Source organism: Nicotiana tabacum, chromosome 20, assembly GCF_000715075.1.
Source record: "Nicotiana tabacum cultivar K326 chromosome 20, ASM71507v2, whole genome shotgun sequence".
Taxonomy (NCBI): domain Eukaryota; kingdom Viridiplantae; phylum Streptophyta; class Magnoliopsida; order Solanales; family Solanaceae; genus Nicotiana; species Nicotiana tabacum.
Window position 1 is genome coordinate 160,225,038 of NC_134099.1, and position 14,739 is coordinate 160,239,776.

Below are 14,739 nucleotides of genomic sequence, written 5' to 3' on the forward strand. Positions count from 1 at the left end.
ATAGGATAATTTATCTCGCATAGGAAAGTCAAAACGTTATTGGTTTATATATCATAGTAGTGCTTCGCCCTCTTTTGGACAATATTAGTTCTATTTCTGAAGAAATTACACGGATCGAGGGAAACCTATGTAAATATATCAGGAGAAATTTAAAAATAGCCAGATTTACAACTGGTCATTCAAAAATAGCCCAGTTTTAAAAGTAATCGAAATTTAGCCACTTTTCATATAAAAATAAATCTGAGCGAAAACATTGTTCAAAACCCGGAAAATACGCCAGTATATTATACTGGAGTTCCAGCATAAGTATGCTTGAACTCCAGCATATTATACGGGAGTTCCAGGATAACTATGCTGGAACTCCAGCATAATATGTTGGAGTTCCAACATAAGTACACTAGAACTCCAGCATAATATACTGGAGTTCCAGCAAGTATAAATGTCCAGTATAATATACTGGAGTTTGGAGCACCGGTGCTCCAGTCTCCCGTATATTATACAGGAGTCAGCAAAGTATACCGGTCCAGCATAATATGCTGGAGTTCGTACACAGATGCACCGAACTCCCGTATATTATGCGGGACCGATCTCTATTGCAGCAATATAGTGGCTATTTTTCATTGACTTCGTAAACGGTGACTATTTTTGAATGACCAGTCCTAAAAACTGGCTATACCGTACTATTTTAACAAATATATTGGTTTCAAATCTTGTGGTGTTTGGATTTGGTTTTGGTTCTGCGTTTATGGGGGAAATATTCGACAAAATAGCACCGTATAGCCAGTTTTCGGACTAATCATTCAAAAATATTCAGCGTTTACCAAGTCAATGAAAAATAGCCAATATTTTTCTGCAACAGAGACCGGTCCAGCATAATATACTGGAGTTCGGTGCACCTGTGTATGAACTCCAGCATATTATGCTGGATCGGTATACTTTGTGTGAGCACCTAATTTTTGACAATATTTAATTTTTGTCACTTTGTTTTATGTAAACATTTTAGGGGTTTTAACCTACAATTTTTAGTTTTGTTACACTTTTTATTATAGGGTAAAAATACAAATTTTAAAAGGTGAATTATTACTATTAATATTATTTTATTTTTATTTTTATTTTAAAATAAAAAAAATAAAAAAAATCCGAAAAATATTATTTTTTAAATTTTCGGGATAGATTTAAAAAAATAAGAAAAAGGAAAGTATGGAATTAAAAAAAATAAAAGTAAAAGTAGGTGGAATTCTCTTTTAAAAAGTAAAAGAAAGTGGAAAATTAAAAAAATAAAAGTAAAGTTTTGTAGAAATTTTAAAAAAATAAAAAGTAAAAGAAAGTTGGAATTAAAAAATAAATATAAAGGTAGCTTAACATTTAAAAAAAATTAAAGTAAAATAAAGTAGAATTTTTTAAAAGAAAAGCAAAAGAAAGTGGATTGTTTTTTTTAAGAAAAGTAAAATAAGTGGAATTCTCTTTTAAAAAGTAAAAAAGTGAAATTTTAAATAAGATAAAAGTAATTAAAATTGGAATTTAAAAAAATAAAAGTAAATAAAGGTGGGAATTCTTTTTATTAAAAAAAAGAAAAAAGCAAAATGTAAGTGGGATTTCTTTTAAATAAAAAATAATAAAATAATTTTAAAAAAATCTGAAAATTTTCGAAAATTCTCCTATAAATAGAAGAGAAATATTTGAAGAAGAAGAGAGGGAAGAGGAGAGGAAATTGAGAGAAAACATATTTTCTTCTTCCATGCAAAAAAAAAATAGAATTTCTACTATTTTCATTCTTTCTTCCTATTTCTAAATATAAAAAAAAACAAAGAAACCAAAAATTAGCTCTTTAAATATCTCAAAATTCAAAATAACCATAAGAATTCGTGGCATGAACCTATCTTTCTTCGAATTTTAGTTATAGTCGAGTAACGAAATTCAATCCATCGAGGTTGCCGGTTCAAGGTTTAGTCAATAGCTTGTTGTGTCCAACTCGATTTGGAGTTTTACATTTGGAAAATATTAAGCAAAGGCCCGTTCTAATCTTTGCCATTTTTGTGTACTTGCATGAATAAATTTACACTATACTTAATGAATATTGTTTTGTTTAAATTGTATTTTTGCAAGTTATATGTTAAATTGTATTATTCTCCGAATATTTTCATGTTATCCTTCTTAATAATAAAATGTGAGAAAAAAAAAAATATTCATTGATTGGGTCATATATATAATCATCCATTGTGGCCATGTTTAAATATTTTGTGTTAATTTGGTGGGTATGTTTTGTGGTGGGGTTATGAGTTTATTTGTTGCTTTATATTTTATATGATCCATGAAGTTTTTTTTATTTATTTATACTATTTCTTGTGTTTTTCACATATTTATTATCTTAAATTTATAAATGTTAGACCGGTCAAAGATAGAAAGATTTAGGGGTTGAATATTTTTTTTTAAATGTTAAATTAGTTAAAATAATTCAATAATTTTCATCTACCACTTTTTTTTTTAATAACTTTGATAATTAACACACTATCATGAGTTGCATATGCATATGACATTTCTCCTAACCAGCAGCATTACAGTAAGTTATTGATTGTAGAAATTTTCTTCCTTGTTTCTTGGTTTGGTGTTACAAGTCTTTGAAGAGTCTTGTTGGAATTCCTTGTTAAATCTGCAAAAAAAAAAAAAAAAAAAAAAAAATCTTGTTAGCAGGAACTTGCCTATTTGAGATGTCAATTTGATTTAGATATCTTGGGTTTATACTCAATTTTAGCTAAACCAATTTTAGACAATGCATAAGAAATATGGATGTGCCTACCTGTCTCCTGTTAAGATGTCAATTTGACTTCAATATTAGTAGTAGAAGAAAATACTAAAGTGAGGGTCGAAAAGTTTGTTTCATATCGAAAACATCACATGAATGTTCAAAATCGAATACTGAAGTGAATTTTGAATTCTTGAAATTTGGGACTGTTGTATAAAATTGTTAGTGGAATGGTGTTTAATTCTACCATAATTATATTTCGTTGATGGTTGTATGGAAATTTGGTACGGTTGTATAGAATTTTGAATTCTTGAAATTTCGTTGTTTTGTTCTTTGTTAATTATTCCCTCCGGTCCAAAATAAGTGATTTTTTGATTGTTTTCACACATTTTAAGAAATTCACTTTTTAACATTAATTAGCAATGAAATTGATCATATTAACCTTTACTATCTCTTCACATAAACACTCCTAACACATACTCCAACATTAATTACTCCAAGGGCAATGTAGGAAAAAAATAATTAATTCATTCTTGAAATCTGGAAAAATCACTTGTTTTGGACCAAAAGAAAAAAGCCAAAAAATCACTTATTTTGGACCGGAGGGAGTATATTTTTGGCAAAAGTAATTACAAAGTTAATTTTACCATAGCAATCTTTCCATTACTCAGGGCCTTACAATAATCTCGAAGTAGCTTAGGAAGAATAATTCATGAACATCCATAGGTTGCTTTAATTGAGTACAAATCTTTTAAAATAATTTGAGGCGTGTCATGCCAAATAAAATCCCCAAGTCCATGGCCCTCATAAAACTAGCTAGCTTTTATAGAAAAATTGAGGTGTGCCATGTTGAATAAAATCCCAAAACTCATGGCTCTCACTTAATTAGTTTTTAACTCTTTTAAAATCGAGGTGTGTCATCAATTGAATTTTCTATGGCCCCCGCAAACCTGAAAGTGCGTAGTTGCTTTAAGCACGTAATTTAATTTAACTTCCTTAAACTCGGGTGTGCATTTCATATGACCCAAATTCAAATCTCAACAACGTTAAATGAAATGTGTCGCAGACCGCGGGTGTATTTCATGTGGCGTGGTTCAAAGACATATTTTAGATAACGTTGAATCTTCCTAAAATTAATTGAAAGCGGTTAATAATTTAAAATTATACCATAGGTTAAAACTTGTTTAAAATCAGATAATAGGCCAATTATGATAGTTTAAGCGACCGTGCTAGAACCACGGAATCTGGGGGTGCCTAACACCTTCCCTCGGGTTAACAGAATTCCTTATTCAGAATTTCTGGTTCGTAGAAATTCATATGCGAACTTAATTTAAGCGCGTAATTTAATTTAACTTCCTTAAACTCGGGTGTGCATTTCATGTGACCCAAATCCAAATCTCAACAATGTTAAATAAAATGTGTCGCAGACTGCGGGTGCATTTCATGTGGCGTGGTTCAAAGACATATTTTAGATAACGTTGAATCTTCCTAAAATTAATTAAAAGCGGTTAATAATTTAAAATTATACCATAGGTTAAAACTTGTTTAAAATCAGATAATAGGCCAATTATGATAGTTTAAGCGACCGTGCTAGAACCACGGAATCCGGGGGTTCCTAACACTTTCCATCGGGTTAACAGAATTCCTTATTCAGAATTTCTGGTTCGCAGACTTCAAAAGGAAAGGCGAATTTCCTCGATTTGAGATTTAAAAATAAACCGGTGACTTGGGACAACAATTAAAATATTTCAAGTGGCGACTCTGAAGAATTAAATAAATAATCTCATTTCGAATAATGTCACTTAAATTAGAAAAAACTTCCCTATACTCCCTCGGGAGGGTAAAAAGGAGGTGTGACACTTTGCTGGCTCCAGTATAATATACTGGATACTGGAGCACCGGTGCTCCAAACTCCAGTATATTATGCTGGACAGATATACTTGCTGGAACTCCAGCATATTATACTGGAGTTCCAGGATAAGTATGCCCAACTCCATCATATTATGCTGGAGTTCCAGCATACTTATCCTGGAACTCCAGTATAATATGCTGGAGTTCAAATATACTTATGCTGGAACTCCAGCATAATATACTGGCGTATTTTCGGGTTTTGAACAGTGTTTTCGCTCATATTTATCTTTACATAAAAAGTAGCTAAATTTCGATTACTTTTGAAACTGGGCTATTTTTGAACGAACAGTTGTAAATCTGACTATTTTTGAATTTCTCCCGAAATATTCTTGTTTGTTCTTGTTTTGGAAAATGACGTGCATTATTCCATTTGGTTTTGGGAACAAAAACTGTAAGCCAAGTACTTGATTTAAAATTTTAAAGATTCTTCTCATGAAAAAAGAGAAAGGCAAATGCAATTTCCAGCCCCATTTCTGGTTTTAGTTTAAAAAAAATAGGAGTGTGCAGGCATTCTTATCAAGTGAGCTCTTAGTTATAAAATTCGACCGTTGTTGTTTTCCTTATTTGAATGACTACACATGAAATCCTAATATTTAGGACATCAAAATCAATTAGGTTTACCTTAATTCAAATATTTCCTTTATAAATTTGTTTTCCTTATGATCTACGTACGTAGAAATTAGCAATGTATTTTTAATAAAGCATTTTAAAGCTCCATTCAATTTAGAATACTTTTCTACAAATAAATTATTTAAACTATTATATACATCAATTTATATAATTATTTATTTGAAAATATTCTTATGTGATTAAGTATAGTTCGTGTTTTTTACTACCTATAACACTAACCCATTCTAACTATTTTAAAATCATGAGTACTATGAAAAATATAAAAACCCAAGTTTAAAATAATACGGGATAACTATATGAAAAAATAATTAATAACATCAATATACAGCTCACTCAAGTTATAACTTAATTATTTATTTAATATTTAAAAAAATTAAATCAACTAAATTTTAGTTATTGAATAACTCTTATGTATGAAATCCTAATACTTAAAATTTTAATCAATTAAGATTTTACCTAAAATAAATTATTTATTTATTTGAAGTGTGTACTATAACTATAATATCTTTTATGTTAATTTTTTTTTAATATTTAGAACTTTGAAATCAACTAAAAATTTATTTATTAAACTTTTGTATAATACAAACTACACTTCATAATTATTTCAACTTGCAAACATCATCTATTCCAAAATGTGTAGAATTTAGTCAATAATTATAAAACAACATACATATAATAGTTATTTATTATGTTAATGTATGCAATCTTGAAACAGTAAGGAAAAAGCAGCAGAAGATAAAATATATTTTAAATGAGTTATTGTTAATTATTTTTCTTTCTTTTTTCAAAATTCTATCAAATTACAGCCATGTATTTTTTATAAATTAATTTATTATTATAAATTATTGACTCAACATTAGTCACTTTTAAAGTTTATATTTCCACTTATTAATTTTTTTTTGCCAACCTCATCGTGATGTATTAAGGCATAAATATAACAATAATTTTTATAAAGTATTCTTAACAATCTCTGAGTACTTCTATTTGGCTAGATTTGGAATAAATAAATATATATATATATATATATATATATATATATATATATATATATATATATATATTAGTATTAGTATAACTCAAAGACATTATTTAATACTACTTATGTTTTTTCTTTAAAGTTATTTACTTATTGACTAGTATTATTTAAAAAGAAAACGGTCATATCATCATTGATGAATGCATCCTCAAGGGACGGAATGCATGCAGGAAGGCTAGCAGATGTGTGGTCCACAAGGGCAACATGATGAGCTTCAAGAATCCCTAACCAATCAGTCATTAAAGATATGATTGCAGGACCCCTTACCCCAAATAACATAGCCATCAAAGTAGACTCTGCCTACAATTCAGGGACCTGGGACCTCTCTTCCATCTCTATGAAAATGCCTGCAAGTATCTCTAACATGATTAATTCTGTTTTCATCCCTCACAACACTACCAAGGAGGACATGCTAATTTGGGGATTGACTCAAAGTGGGTCTTTCACCAACATTTCAGCCTACACATTCCTTAGCAAAAGCAAGGAGCACTTTGGAAATGGGGAGGAAGGGACCTTTATTTGGATCTGAAAATTAAAAGCTCCTAACAAAGTTAAGAACTTCATATGGCTTCTTGCCCAGAATAGGTTACCTACAGGAGCCTACTTATAAAGAATTGGGGTTAACTGTAACCCACAATGTTGCTTCTGCCAAAGTAATCAAGAAACAAGTGATCATAGTTTCTTTGAATGCATAAATGCAACTCAATTCTGACAGGAGTTGCTATCCAAGGCTTCGAATGAAAGTAGGCAGCTGAATCCCATTTTCTCAGCCCAACCATGGCCATCAACATGGAATAAACTTAGGAACACACACTGTAACGAAAACATTCCTTGGGAGAACACCATTCCCTTCTGTTTCAGGCAAATTTGGCTAACTAGGAACCACAACCTCTTCAACAACAAAAAAGATAGCATCAACAACCCCAACCACCATCTCTAAAGCAATTGAATACTTTATGTTGGTGAAAAATGACACAATCAAGAAGTCTTTCCAAACTAATGTGAAATGGGAGCCCCCTCGTAGAGGGTACTATATACTTAATACATATGGTGTTGCTAGGGGTAATCCAGGTATAGGAGGAATATGTGGAGTATTCAGGAACCATAAGTGGAGATTGGATTATGGAGTATATGGAGAATATACTACATACCACCAATACTATGGCTGAGCTGAAATCTCTCCTGAAAGGGCTGCAACTAGATGAGCAAAATGGATGGATCCCTCTGGACATCAGTACAAATTAGACAGAAATAATCCAAATGCTTCTTACAAGTAACTTAACAAATGATCCCATGATTTGTGAATGCAGGTTGTTAATACAAAGGATGGACAAGTTCACGGTGAGACACACATACAGGGAGCAGAATAGGGTGGCAGATGCACTGGTAAAAGAGGTAGCAAAGCAAAGTTTTTTGGGAAGAACCGGCTTACTAGCAGTTCCTCCGATGTTTGCAAATGATGTATTTTGGGCAGACATCCTAGGAACTGAAGTTATTAGAAAATATTTGGCATGTAATGTTGATACAATAAAATAAAACATCGTAGTATTGGGTGAATTACACTACCCCAACACTCAGAGGCGGACCCAGGATTCGAGCATGACGGGGGCACCACTGTATATGCCAATCGCCAGCGATAAAATTCGGCGTGCAACTTTTTGAAACTTAATGATTATGATGACTTATCATCCAAGTATTAACAAAAAGAAGCTCTAAAGAAAAAGAAAGCATTAAACGGGGAAAGAGAGTTCTTCGCAATAGGGCGTTCAAATGTAAAATTATCAAAGACTTGCTAAAGAAATTAAGATTAAGAGTATATTATTACTAAATGAATTGAAGAAGAGTCTCAAACTCTTAGTTTTCATTGCCAATTTAGACTTCAGAGTGATTGTTAAAGAAGATTGTGGCAGAAGATTTGTATTTTTCTATTTGTGGAGCGATAAGTTGCAATTTGAGGCTTTCAATTCTAAGGAAGGAATTTACAAAAAAGAATAAAATTAATTAAGTTGACTATTTTATATTAGTACTAAACTATAATTGAATATTAAAAAAAGAAGAAGATTAAAGTAAAAATAAAGTAATTTGCTATTAAATAAAAATTACATTGTATTCAAAGAAATAAAATAAAAAAGAGGAGAAAAGAGTGAGGAAAGCTTCGGGTGGTTTCGAACCCGCGTCACCACAGCATAAGAGAGAATTTAAGTGCTCAAAGCAACCACTTCTTCCATCCAACACTTTGTGTTTGGGGGCACCATTAAAATATTTAAGGGGTCCCGTATATAAGTACACATATATATAATATGTATATACAAAAATTTTGCCGAGGCTAACGGGGTCACGTGACCCCTCAACTACCAACCTAGGTCCGCCCCTGTGTATGGGGTAAAATTGGTTGATAAGAGCTGGTCGAGCGGTGAGGTGACATATATATATATATATATATAAATATCCCCTGTTAACCAAAAAAAAAAAGAGACCTAAAGTGAGGGCGCTAAAGATGGTATTACAAAATTGTCAAATCGACGTGAAATTTTATTTTGAGTGAGACTCAACCATTAAATCTTGTACGAGGCACCTTTAATTATTAGAAGTGGAAAAGTAGCTCCCCACGACAGTCTCCCTCATTTATCTTTCTTGTACTGCCATTTCACTATTCCTTTCTCCTTTTTACCCAATTTTACCATAAAGTGGATTCTAGATTACCTACATATGCTCCTCGTTCTCTCAGTATCGTCCTGGTATCCGGTCCTCCTCCTATTTCTTCTTTCTCCTTTCACTAAAATGCATCATCTCTTTAATTTGTTAACAGAATAGCCTGACAGACACCTATACTTATTCGTGTTTGTCATCCCAGTCTCTATGCTCAATGTGGTTTCATCCAGACATCTGAACTCAGTCAAAACTGTTGGGATATATACTATTAACCATGACTTTGATTTAGATATAGTATTTATTACGAAACAATTGTTTATTCAGTTTTAATAAAGTTTTAAATAGATCATATATTAGTCCGTGTTAATTCCAACTTCTTGTGCTAATACATTTTGTATGCATTGAACGGACCAGGTAGAGATAAGTATTTTATACTGATTTAATAAAATAAACTCTCTAGCCATTAAATGTACTTATACTCTTAATCTTGATATAATTATTATTAGTTGTGTATATTATTATTGTTTTGATTTATTAAAAGGCGAGATTCTTTCGTGGGTCAATATGCCTGGTAAATTGGATAATAATATTGTACATTGGTGAAGTAATAGCTAGTTGATGGAATCCATGTCTCAGTTTAGAGATTGATGATACACCTTTATGAAAGCTTATAAGTTTTCATGTGTAAACCCGGCCGGTGGATTTTGTATCCGACACATGAAATAAGTTAAGCGAAAGTCTAAAGGAAATAATCAATAAATTAAATCGTCAGTAATTTAATGGAAATTGATTAGTATTTGAATCTTAATATGGGGAGTTAAATAAGATTTAATGGATGAATTTCGAAATTGGATAAGGAGTTCAATTACGGATTTTTAGTGGAATAATTCGTAATTAATTATGGTAGATATTAATTTTAAAAATTAGAAATTAATTCCATAATTGAAGCCTTGTTAATTAAATTCTGTAGTCCCTACTGTAAGCACGTGATTTTTGCCCTATATGAGAATTACTCCCAAAAAATTCAAAAATAAAATGATTTTTCTTTGGTGTACAATTTTGTGATATTTTAAAGAATTATTTGTATTTGTCTGTGCGTGTTTATTCGCTAAATTAATAAAAAATACAAAAATATGTCGCATTTTGCATGTAGGATTTAATTCTACAATTGTTAGTAATTAAAATTGTTTTACAAAAATTAAAAATTACAAAAATAGGCATCGTTTGCATTTTTAGCATTTAATGTCCAAATATACAATTTTATGCTTAATTAATACTTAATTGTGCGTTAATTGTTATTGGGAGTTAATTTGCGCCTTTATAACTTAATTTAGTTCTTAATAATAGTTTAAGTATTTTTATAATTTAGTTTTAGAAAAATAAAAGAAGAAAAGAGGGCGAAAATATAAAGAAAGTCGGAATTGGGCCTCTTCTTCAATTTCAAGCTATAGGCCCAAAAAATGGCCCAATCTTCCCTACGACCCAGTCCATTTCGAACTGGGTCGACCCAGTCCATTAACCCAACACCCCTTCTTCATTTTTGTCCAACACAAAACAAAACCAAAAAAAATAAAAAAAAATAAAAAGTGAATTATCACTATTAATAGTTTTATTTTTTGTTTTTTTATATATATAAAAAAATCCGAAAATATTTTATTTTATTTATTATTTTTATTTTAAAAAAAAAATATATATATATATATATAGTAATTTCGGAAATGATTTTAAAAAAATAAAAAATAAAAAAATAAAAAAATGTAAAAGAATGTAGAAAATTTAAAAAAAAAGTAAAAAGTTTTTAAAAAATTTAAAAGTAAAAGAAGGTTGGAATTAAAATAAATATAAAGATATCTGAAAATTTAAAAAATTTAAAGTAATTGAAAGTAGCATTTTTAAAAGAAAAAGAAAAGATAGTGGTTTATTTTTTAAAGAAAAGTTAAATAAAGTGAGATTCTCTTTTAAAAAAATAAAAAGTGGGATTTTAAATAAGATAAAGTAATTAAAGTTGGAATTTTAAAAATAAAAGTAAATAAAGGTGGGATTTCTTTTTCTAAAAAAATAAAAGCAATTTGTAAGTGGGATTTCTTTTAATTAAAAAAATAATAAAATAATAAAAAAATAAATCTGAAAATTTCGAAAATTTTGCTATAAATAGAAGAGAAAATTTAGGAAGAAGGGTGGAAAAAAAGAAGAAGAATACAGATAGAGAGAAAAAAAACGGACAGAGAATAGAAGAGAAAAAAATTCCGAAAAATATTTAAGCTTTCAAAATAAAAATAAAAGCTAAAAAATCTACTGCTTTCTTTCTTTGTTTGAAATTAGTATTAATGGTTGTAGTTTCATTTAAAGCTTAAAAGCTTTTGTTTTTGGGATTATTACTCCACCGGTCTGTTACTGGGTTGTTACTGTTGCTGGGCAGTTGTTGCTATTGTACTGTTATTATTGCTGCTGATTCTCATCATCATTTTCTTTTGCTTCCAATATCAGGTACATATCTGAAAATTCATGTCATGAAAATCTTCAACATGGCAAGTAAATGAAGTTTGATTATAAGGATGTTTTCTACTCATTTAAATTTTATTAGTTTAAGTTTCAGTTTTGTTTTAGTTGGTTAATATAGTATTAAATCAATTGGTAGATTAGTTCTCTTTCTTAATAACAAATGGCTTAGTTATTTTAGGAACGCGATCAATTCATTTCTGTTAATATATGAAATAATGTCAATGATTTTTTACAAAATATAGAGTTAGTGTTTGCAAATATTCGCATAGGCAGAATATAAGAATTGGTTTATTTATCTCAAACTCAATCTTCGTAATAAAAAATCAACTAAATAATTATAACTTTGGACTAAAACAAATACATGAGAAGGACATGGGATTTATAAACAAATCGTGGCATCTTATGTAAAAAATATATAGAAGAAGAATTCGCCTTAAATGAAACAATGAAGATTCTGCGGAAACTATTAATTTGTTTATCATTTTAAGTTCTTTCCCAATTTTATACACCATTCGATTTATGGACATCCAAATGTTGTATCCACAAAAAATGTTAGTTTTAGATACATATTGTCTGTTTTCTTCTTCACGCCATTAATTCTTTAAAATTTGAGATATATGATTCATATGTGTAAAATAAGGCTCGCGGTCAACACGTAATAACAATTTGTATAGAACCTTATCAAGAATATTTTTGTGATTAGGGATGCGTTCGCGTAACCTGATTATATTTCTAAAAGCAATTCGGATTATGCGTTCGCGCAACTTCGAACGAACATTTAATAAAAAGGGGGCTCTTCGGAGAATATCAATATTAATTTCATATAACTCGAGATGTGCGGTTCAATATTTAATTATACAAGAGCGACGAACGTTCTTAATTTTATTTTCAGCACAATTTCGAACTTAAGTCTTTTTTTTATATAATAAAAAATTTCGAAAAAAATAAATAATAATTATTATATTGTGTATACGTACGCGTGACACGATTTTCACGTTAAAAAATATTAATATATAAAACGAATACACGTACGCGTGATTCGATTCGAAGAAGGGTCTTTAATTATAAACAATTTAAATAGAAGCGGTAACAATAAAATCATGCAATAAAAATCTATTTAATAAATCAAAATAATCAAGCCAAATATAACAGTTGAGCGACCGTGCTAGAACCACGGAACTCGGGAATGCCTAACACCTTCTCCCGGGTTAACAGAATTCCTTATCCGGATTTCTGGTTCGCAGAATAATAAACAGAGTCATATTCTCCTCGATTCAGGGATTAAAATTGGTGACTTGGGACGCCTTAAAATTCCCAGGTGGCGACTCTGAAACAAACAAACAAATCCCGTTTCGACTGTCCTTTAATTGGAGAAAACTCCCTACGCACCTTCGCGGGGCGGTAAAAAGGAGGTGTGACAGCTCTGGCGACTCTGCTGGGGACGAAGACCCAGAACCACTGGTTCAGGGTTCAAGAATTCGAGCTTAAAATAATTGTTATAGTTGGCTTTATTTATTATCTGATTTTTTTTACATGATATATGCCCAATGTGCTAAATGACACTTTTACCGCTTTAATATTATTTGAATTATGAATATATACAACTGCTACGAAACCCCCTTCTTTCTGAGTCTTCTAAATTTATGGTGCACACGTGCGCGTGGCCCACCTTTCTGTTAAAGTCATACCAAATAAGACGAAATTGGGACAAGTAACTAGGCCGGGTAGACTTTCGTGCTCCCGGTACGTTGCCCCCGCTTCGGCTCAAACTGTCCGTTTGGGTAAGTCAGGGCTAGATCAATATGCCTCAGGTTTTTTCACTTAGAATAACTCAGCTTCATGCCGGATCCCTAGTAGGAGCGATTGTTTGCATCACGTGCATTTGACTTTGGAGACTCAACACAGGGGTTGGGTCTGTCTAGGACAGGTGTACCAAAACAAATGACCATCCTGATGCATCTTACGTGCTGCTACTTGCGCATTTATTTGATCCGGATTTGTGTGTTGACTGACTTTTGAATATCATGAATAATATTTTAAAATTGAAAAAAAGAAATAGCGGTTAGGGAATTGACTGTTTATTTTTGAAGAAAAAAAAAACCAATGCCCAAATACTGTCAAAACTCTGCCGAAATTTTGAGAAAATGAAAAAAAATGTCTTATTAGTTTGTTTTATTAAAACCAAAGAAAAAATAGAAAGAAAAAAAAATCGTTGTTCTGTCTTATTTTTCAAGTCTTATTTTTCAAAAAAATAAAAAATAAATATATATATATATAAAGGAAAATAGTTTGTCTTCCCCTGAAAATGACAATGAAAAAGAGTCTTACTTTTAAAATAGTTTTTATTTTATTCGTTTCTGAAAAATTCAAAATAATAAAATAAAAAGAGTCGCGTTGAAAGTGGTTTTATTATTTGTTGCAAATATATATATATATATATATATATATATAAATATATATATATATATATAAATCCAAAAAGTTTTTCTTTATTTCCAAAAAATGTATATATATCTTTATTTGTTGCAAAAATATTTGTCCTGCCCAAAAAGTCTGGAAAAGTTTTTTTTTAGACTCCCAATTTTCAAAAAAAAAATCCAAAAATATTTTCCATTATTGACTTCTTTAGAAAGTTTTTTTTAATTATTAAAAAATATATATATTCGAAAATATTTTGATTCTTCTTTCAAAATTGAAAAGAAAATTCAAAATTCAAAAAATATTTTTTAGAAGCATTTCTTTTATCAAAAGTAAAATTCCAAAAATATTTTTTTCTTTAGAATAAAAAAAAAGACAAATGGAAATTCGAAAAAAAAAACTTCCTTTTACTTTTGAAATTCTCAAAGTTCAAATCAAAAGAAAAGGAATTTTTACGAGTTTTTCTTTCAAAAAGAAATCAATCAAAAAAAATATATATACTTCCTTTGAGCAGTTCTTTCACAGTTCCAATAAAAAAAAATATTAGTTCATTTACTTATTCACGATGCCCGAACTACGCGGGTTTGATTCTCATCGGATGTGAGATACGTAGGCAACCCTCATCGGGTCCAACCCCCATTTTTGCTAAAATAGCCAAAAACCAATAAATAAATAAAAAACATGTTAAAATTTTAATTTTTTTTTATAAATAAGTCGGGCAGTGTCCAGCCTCCACTTTTTGCTAAAACAAAATAGGCAAAAAAAAATATGTCAAATTTTAAGAGTCATAAAGAAGTCGGGTGACGTTGTTTTATCAAGACATAGCCGAATGTTTCCGAATGGGACG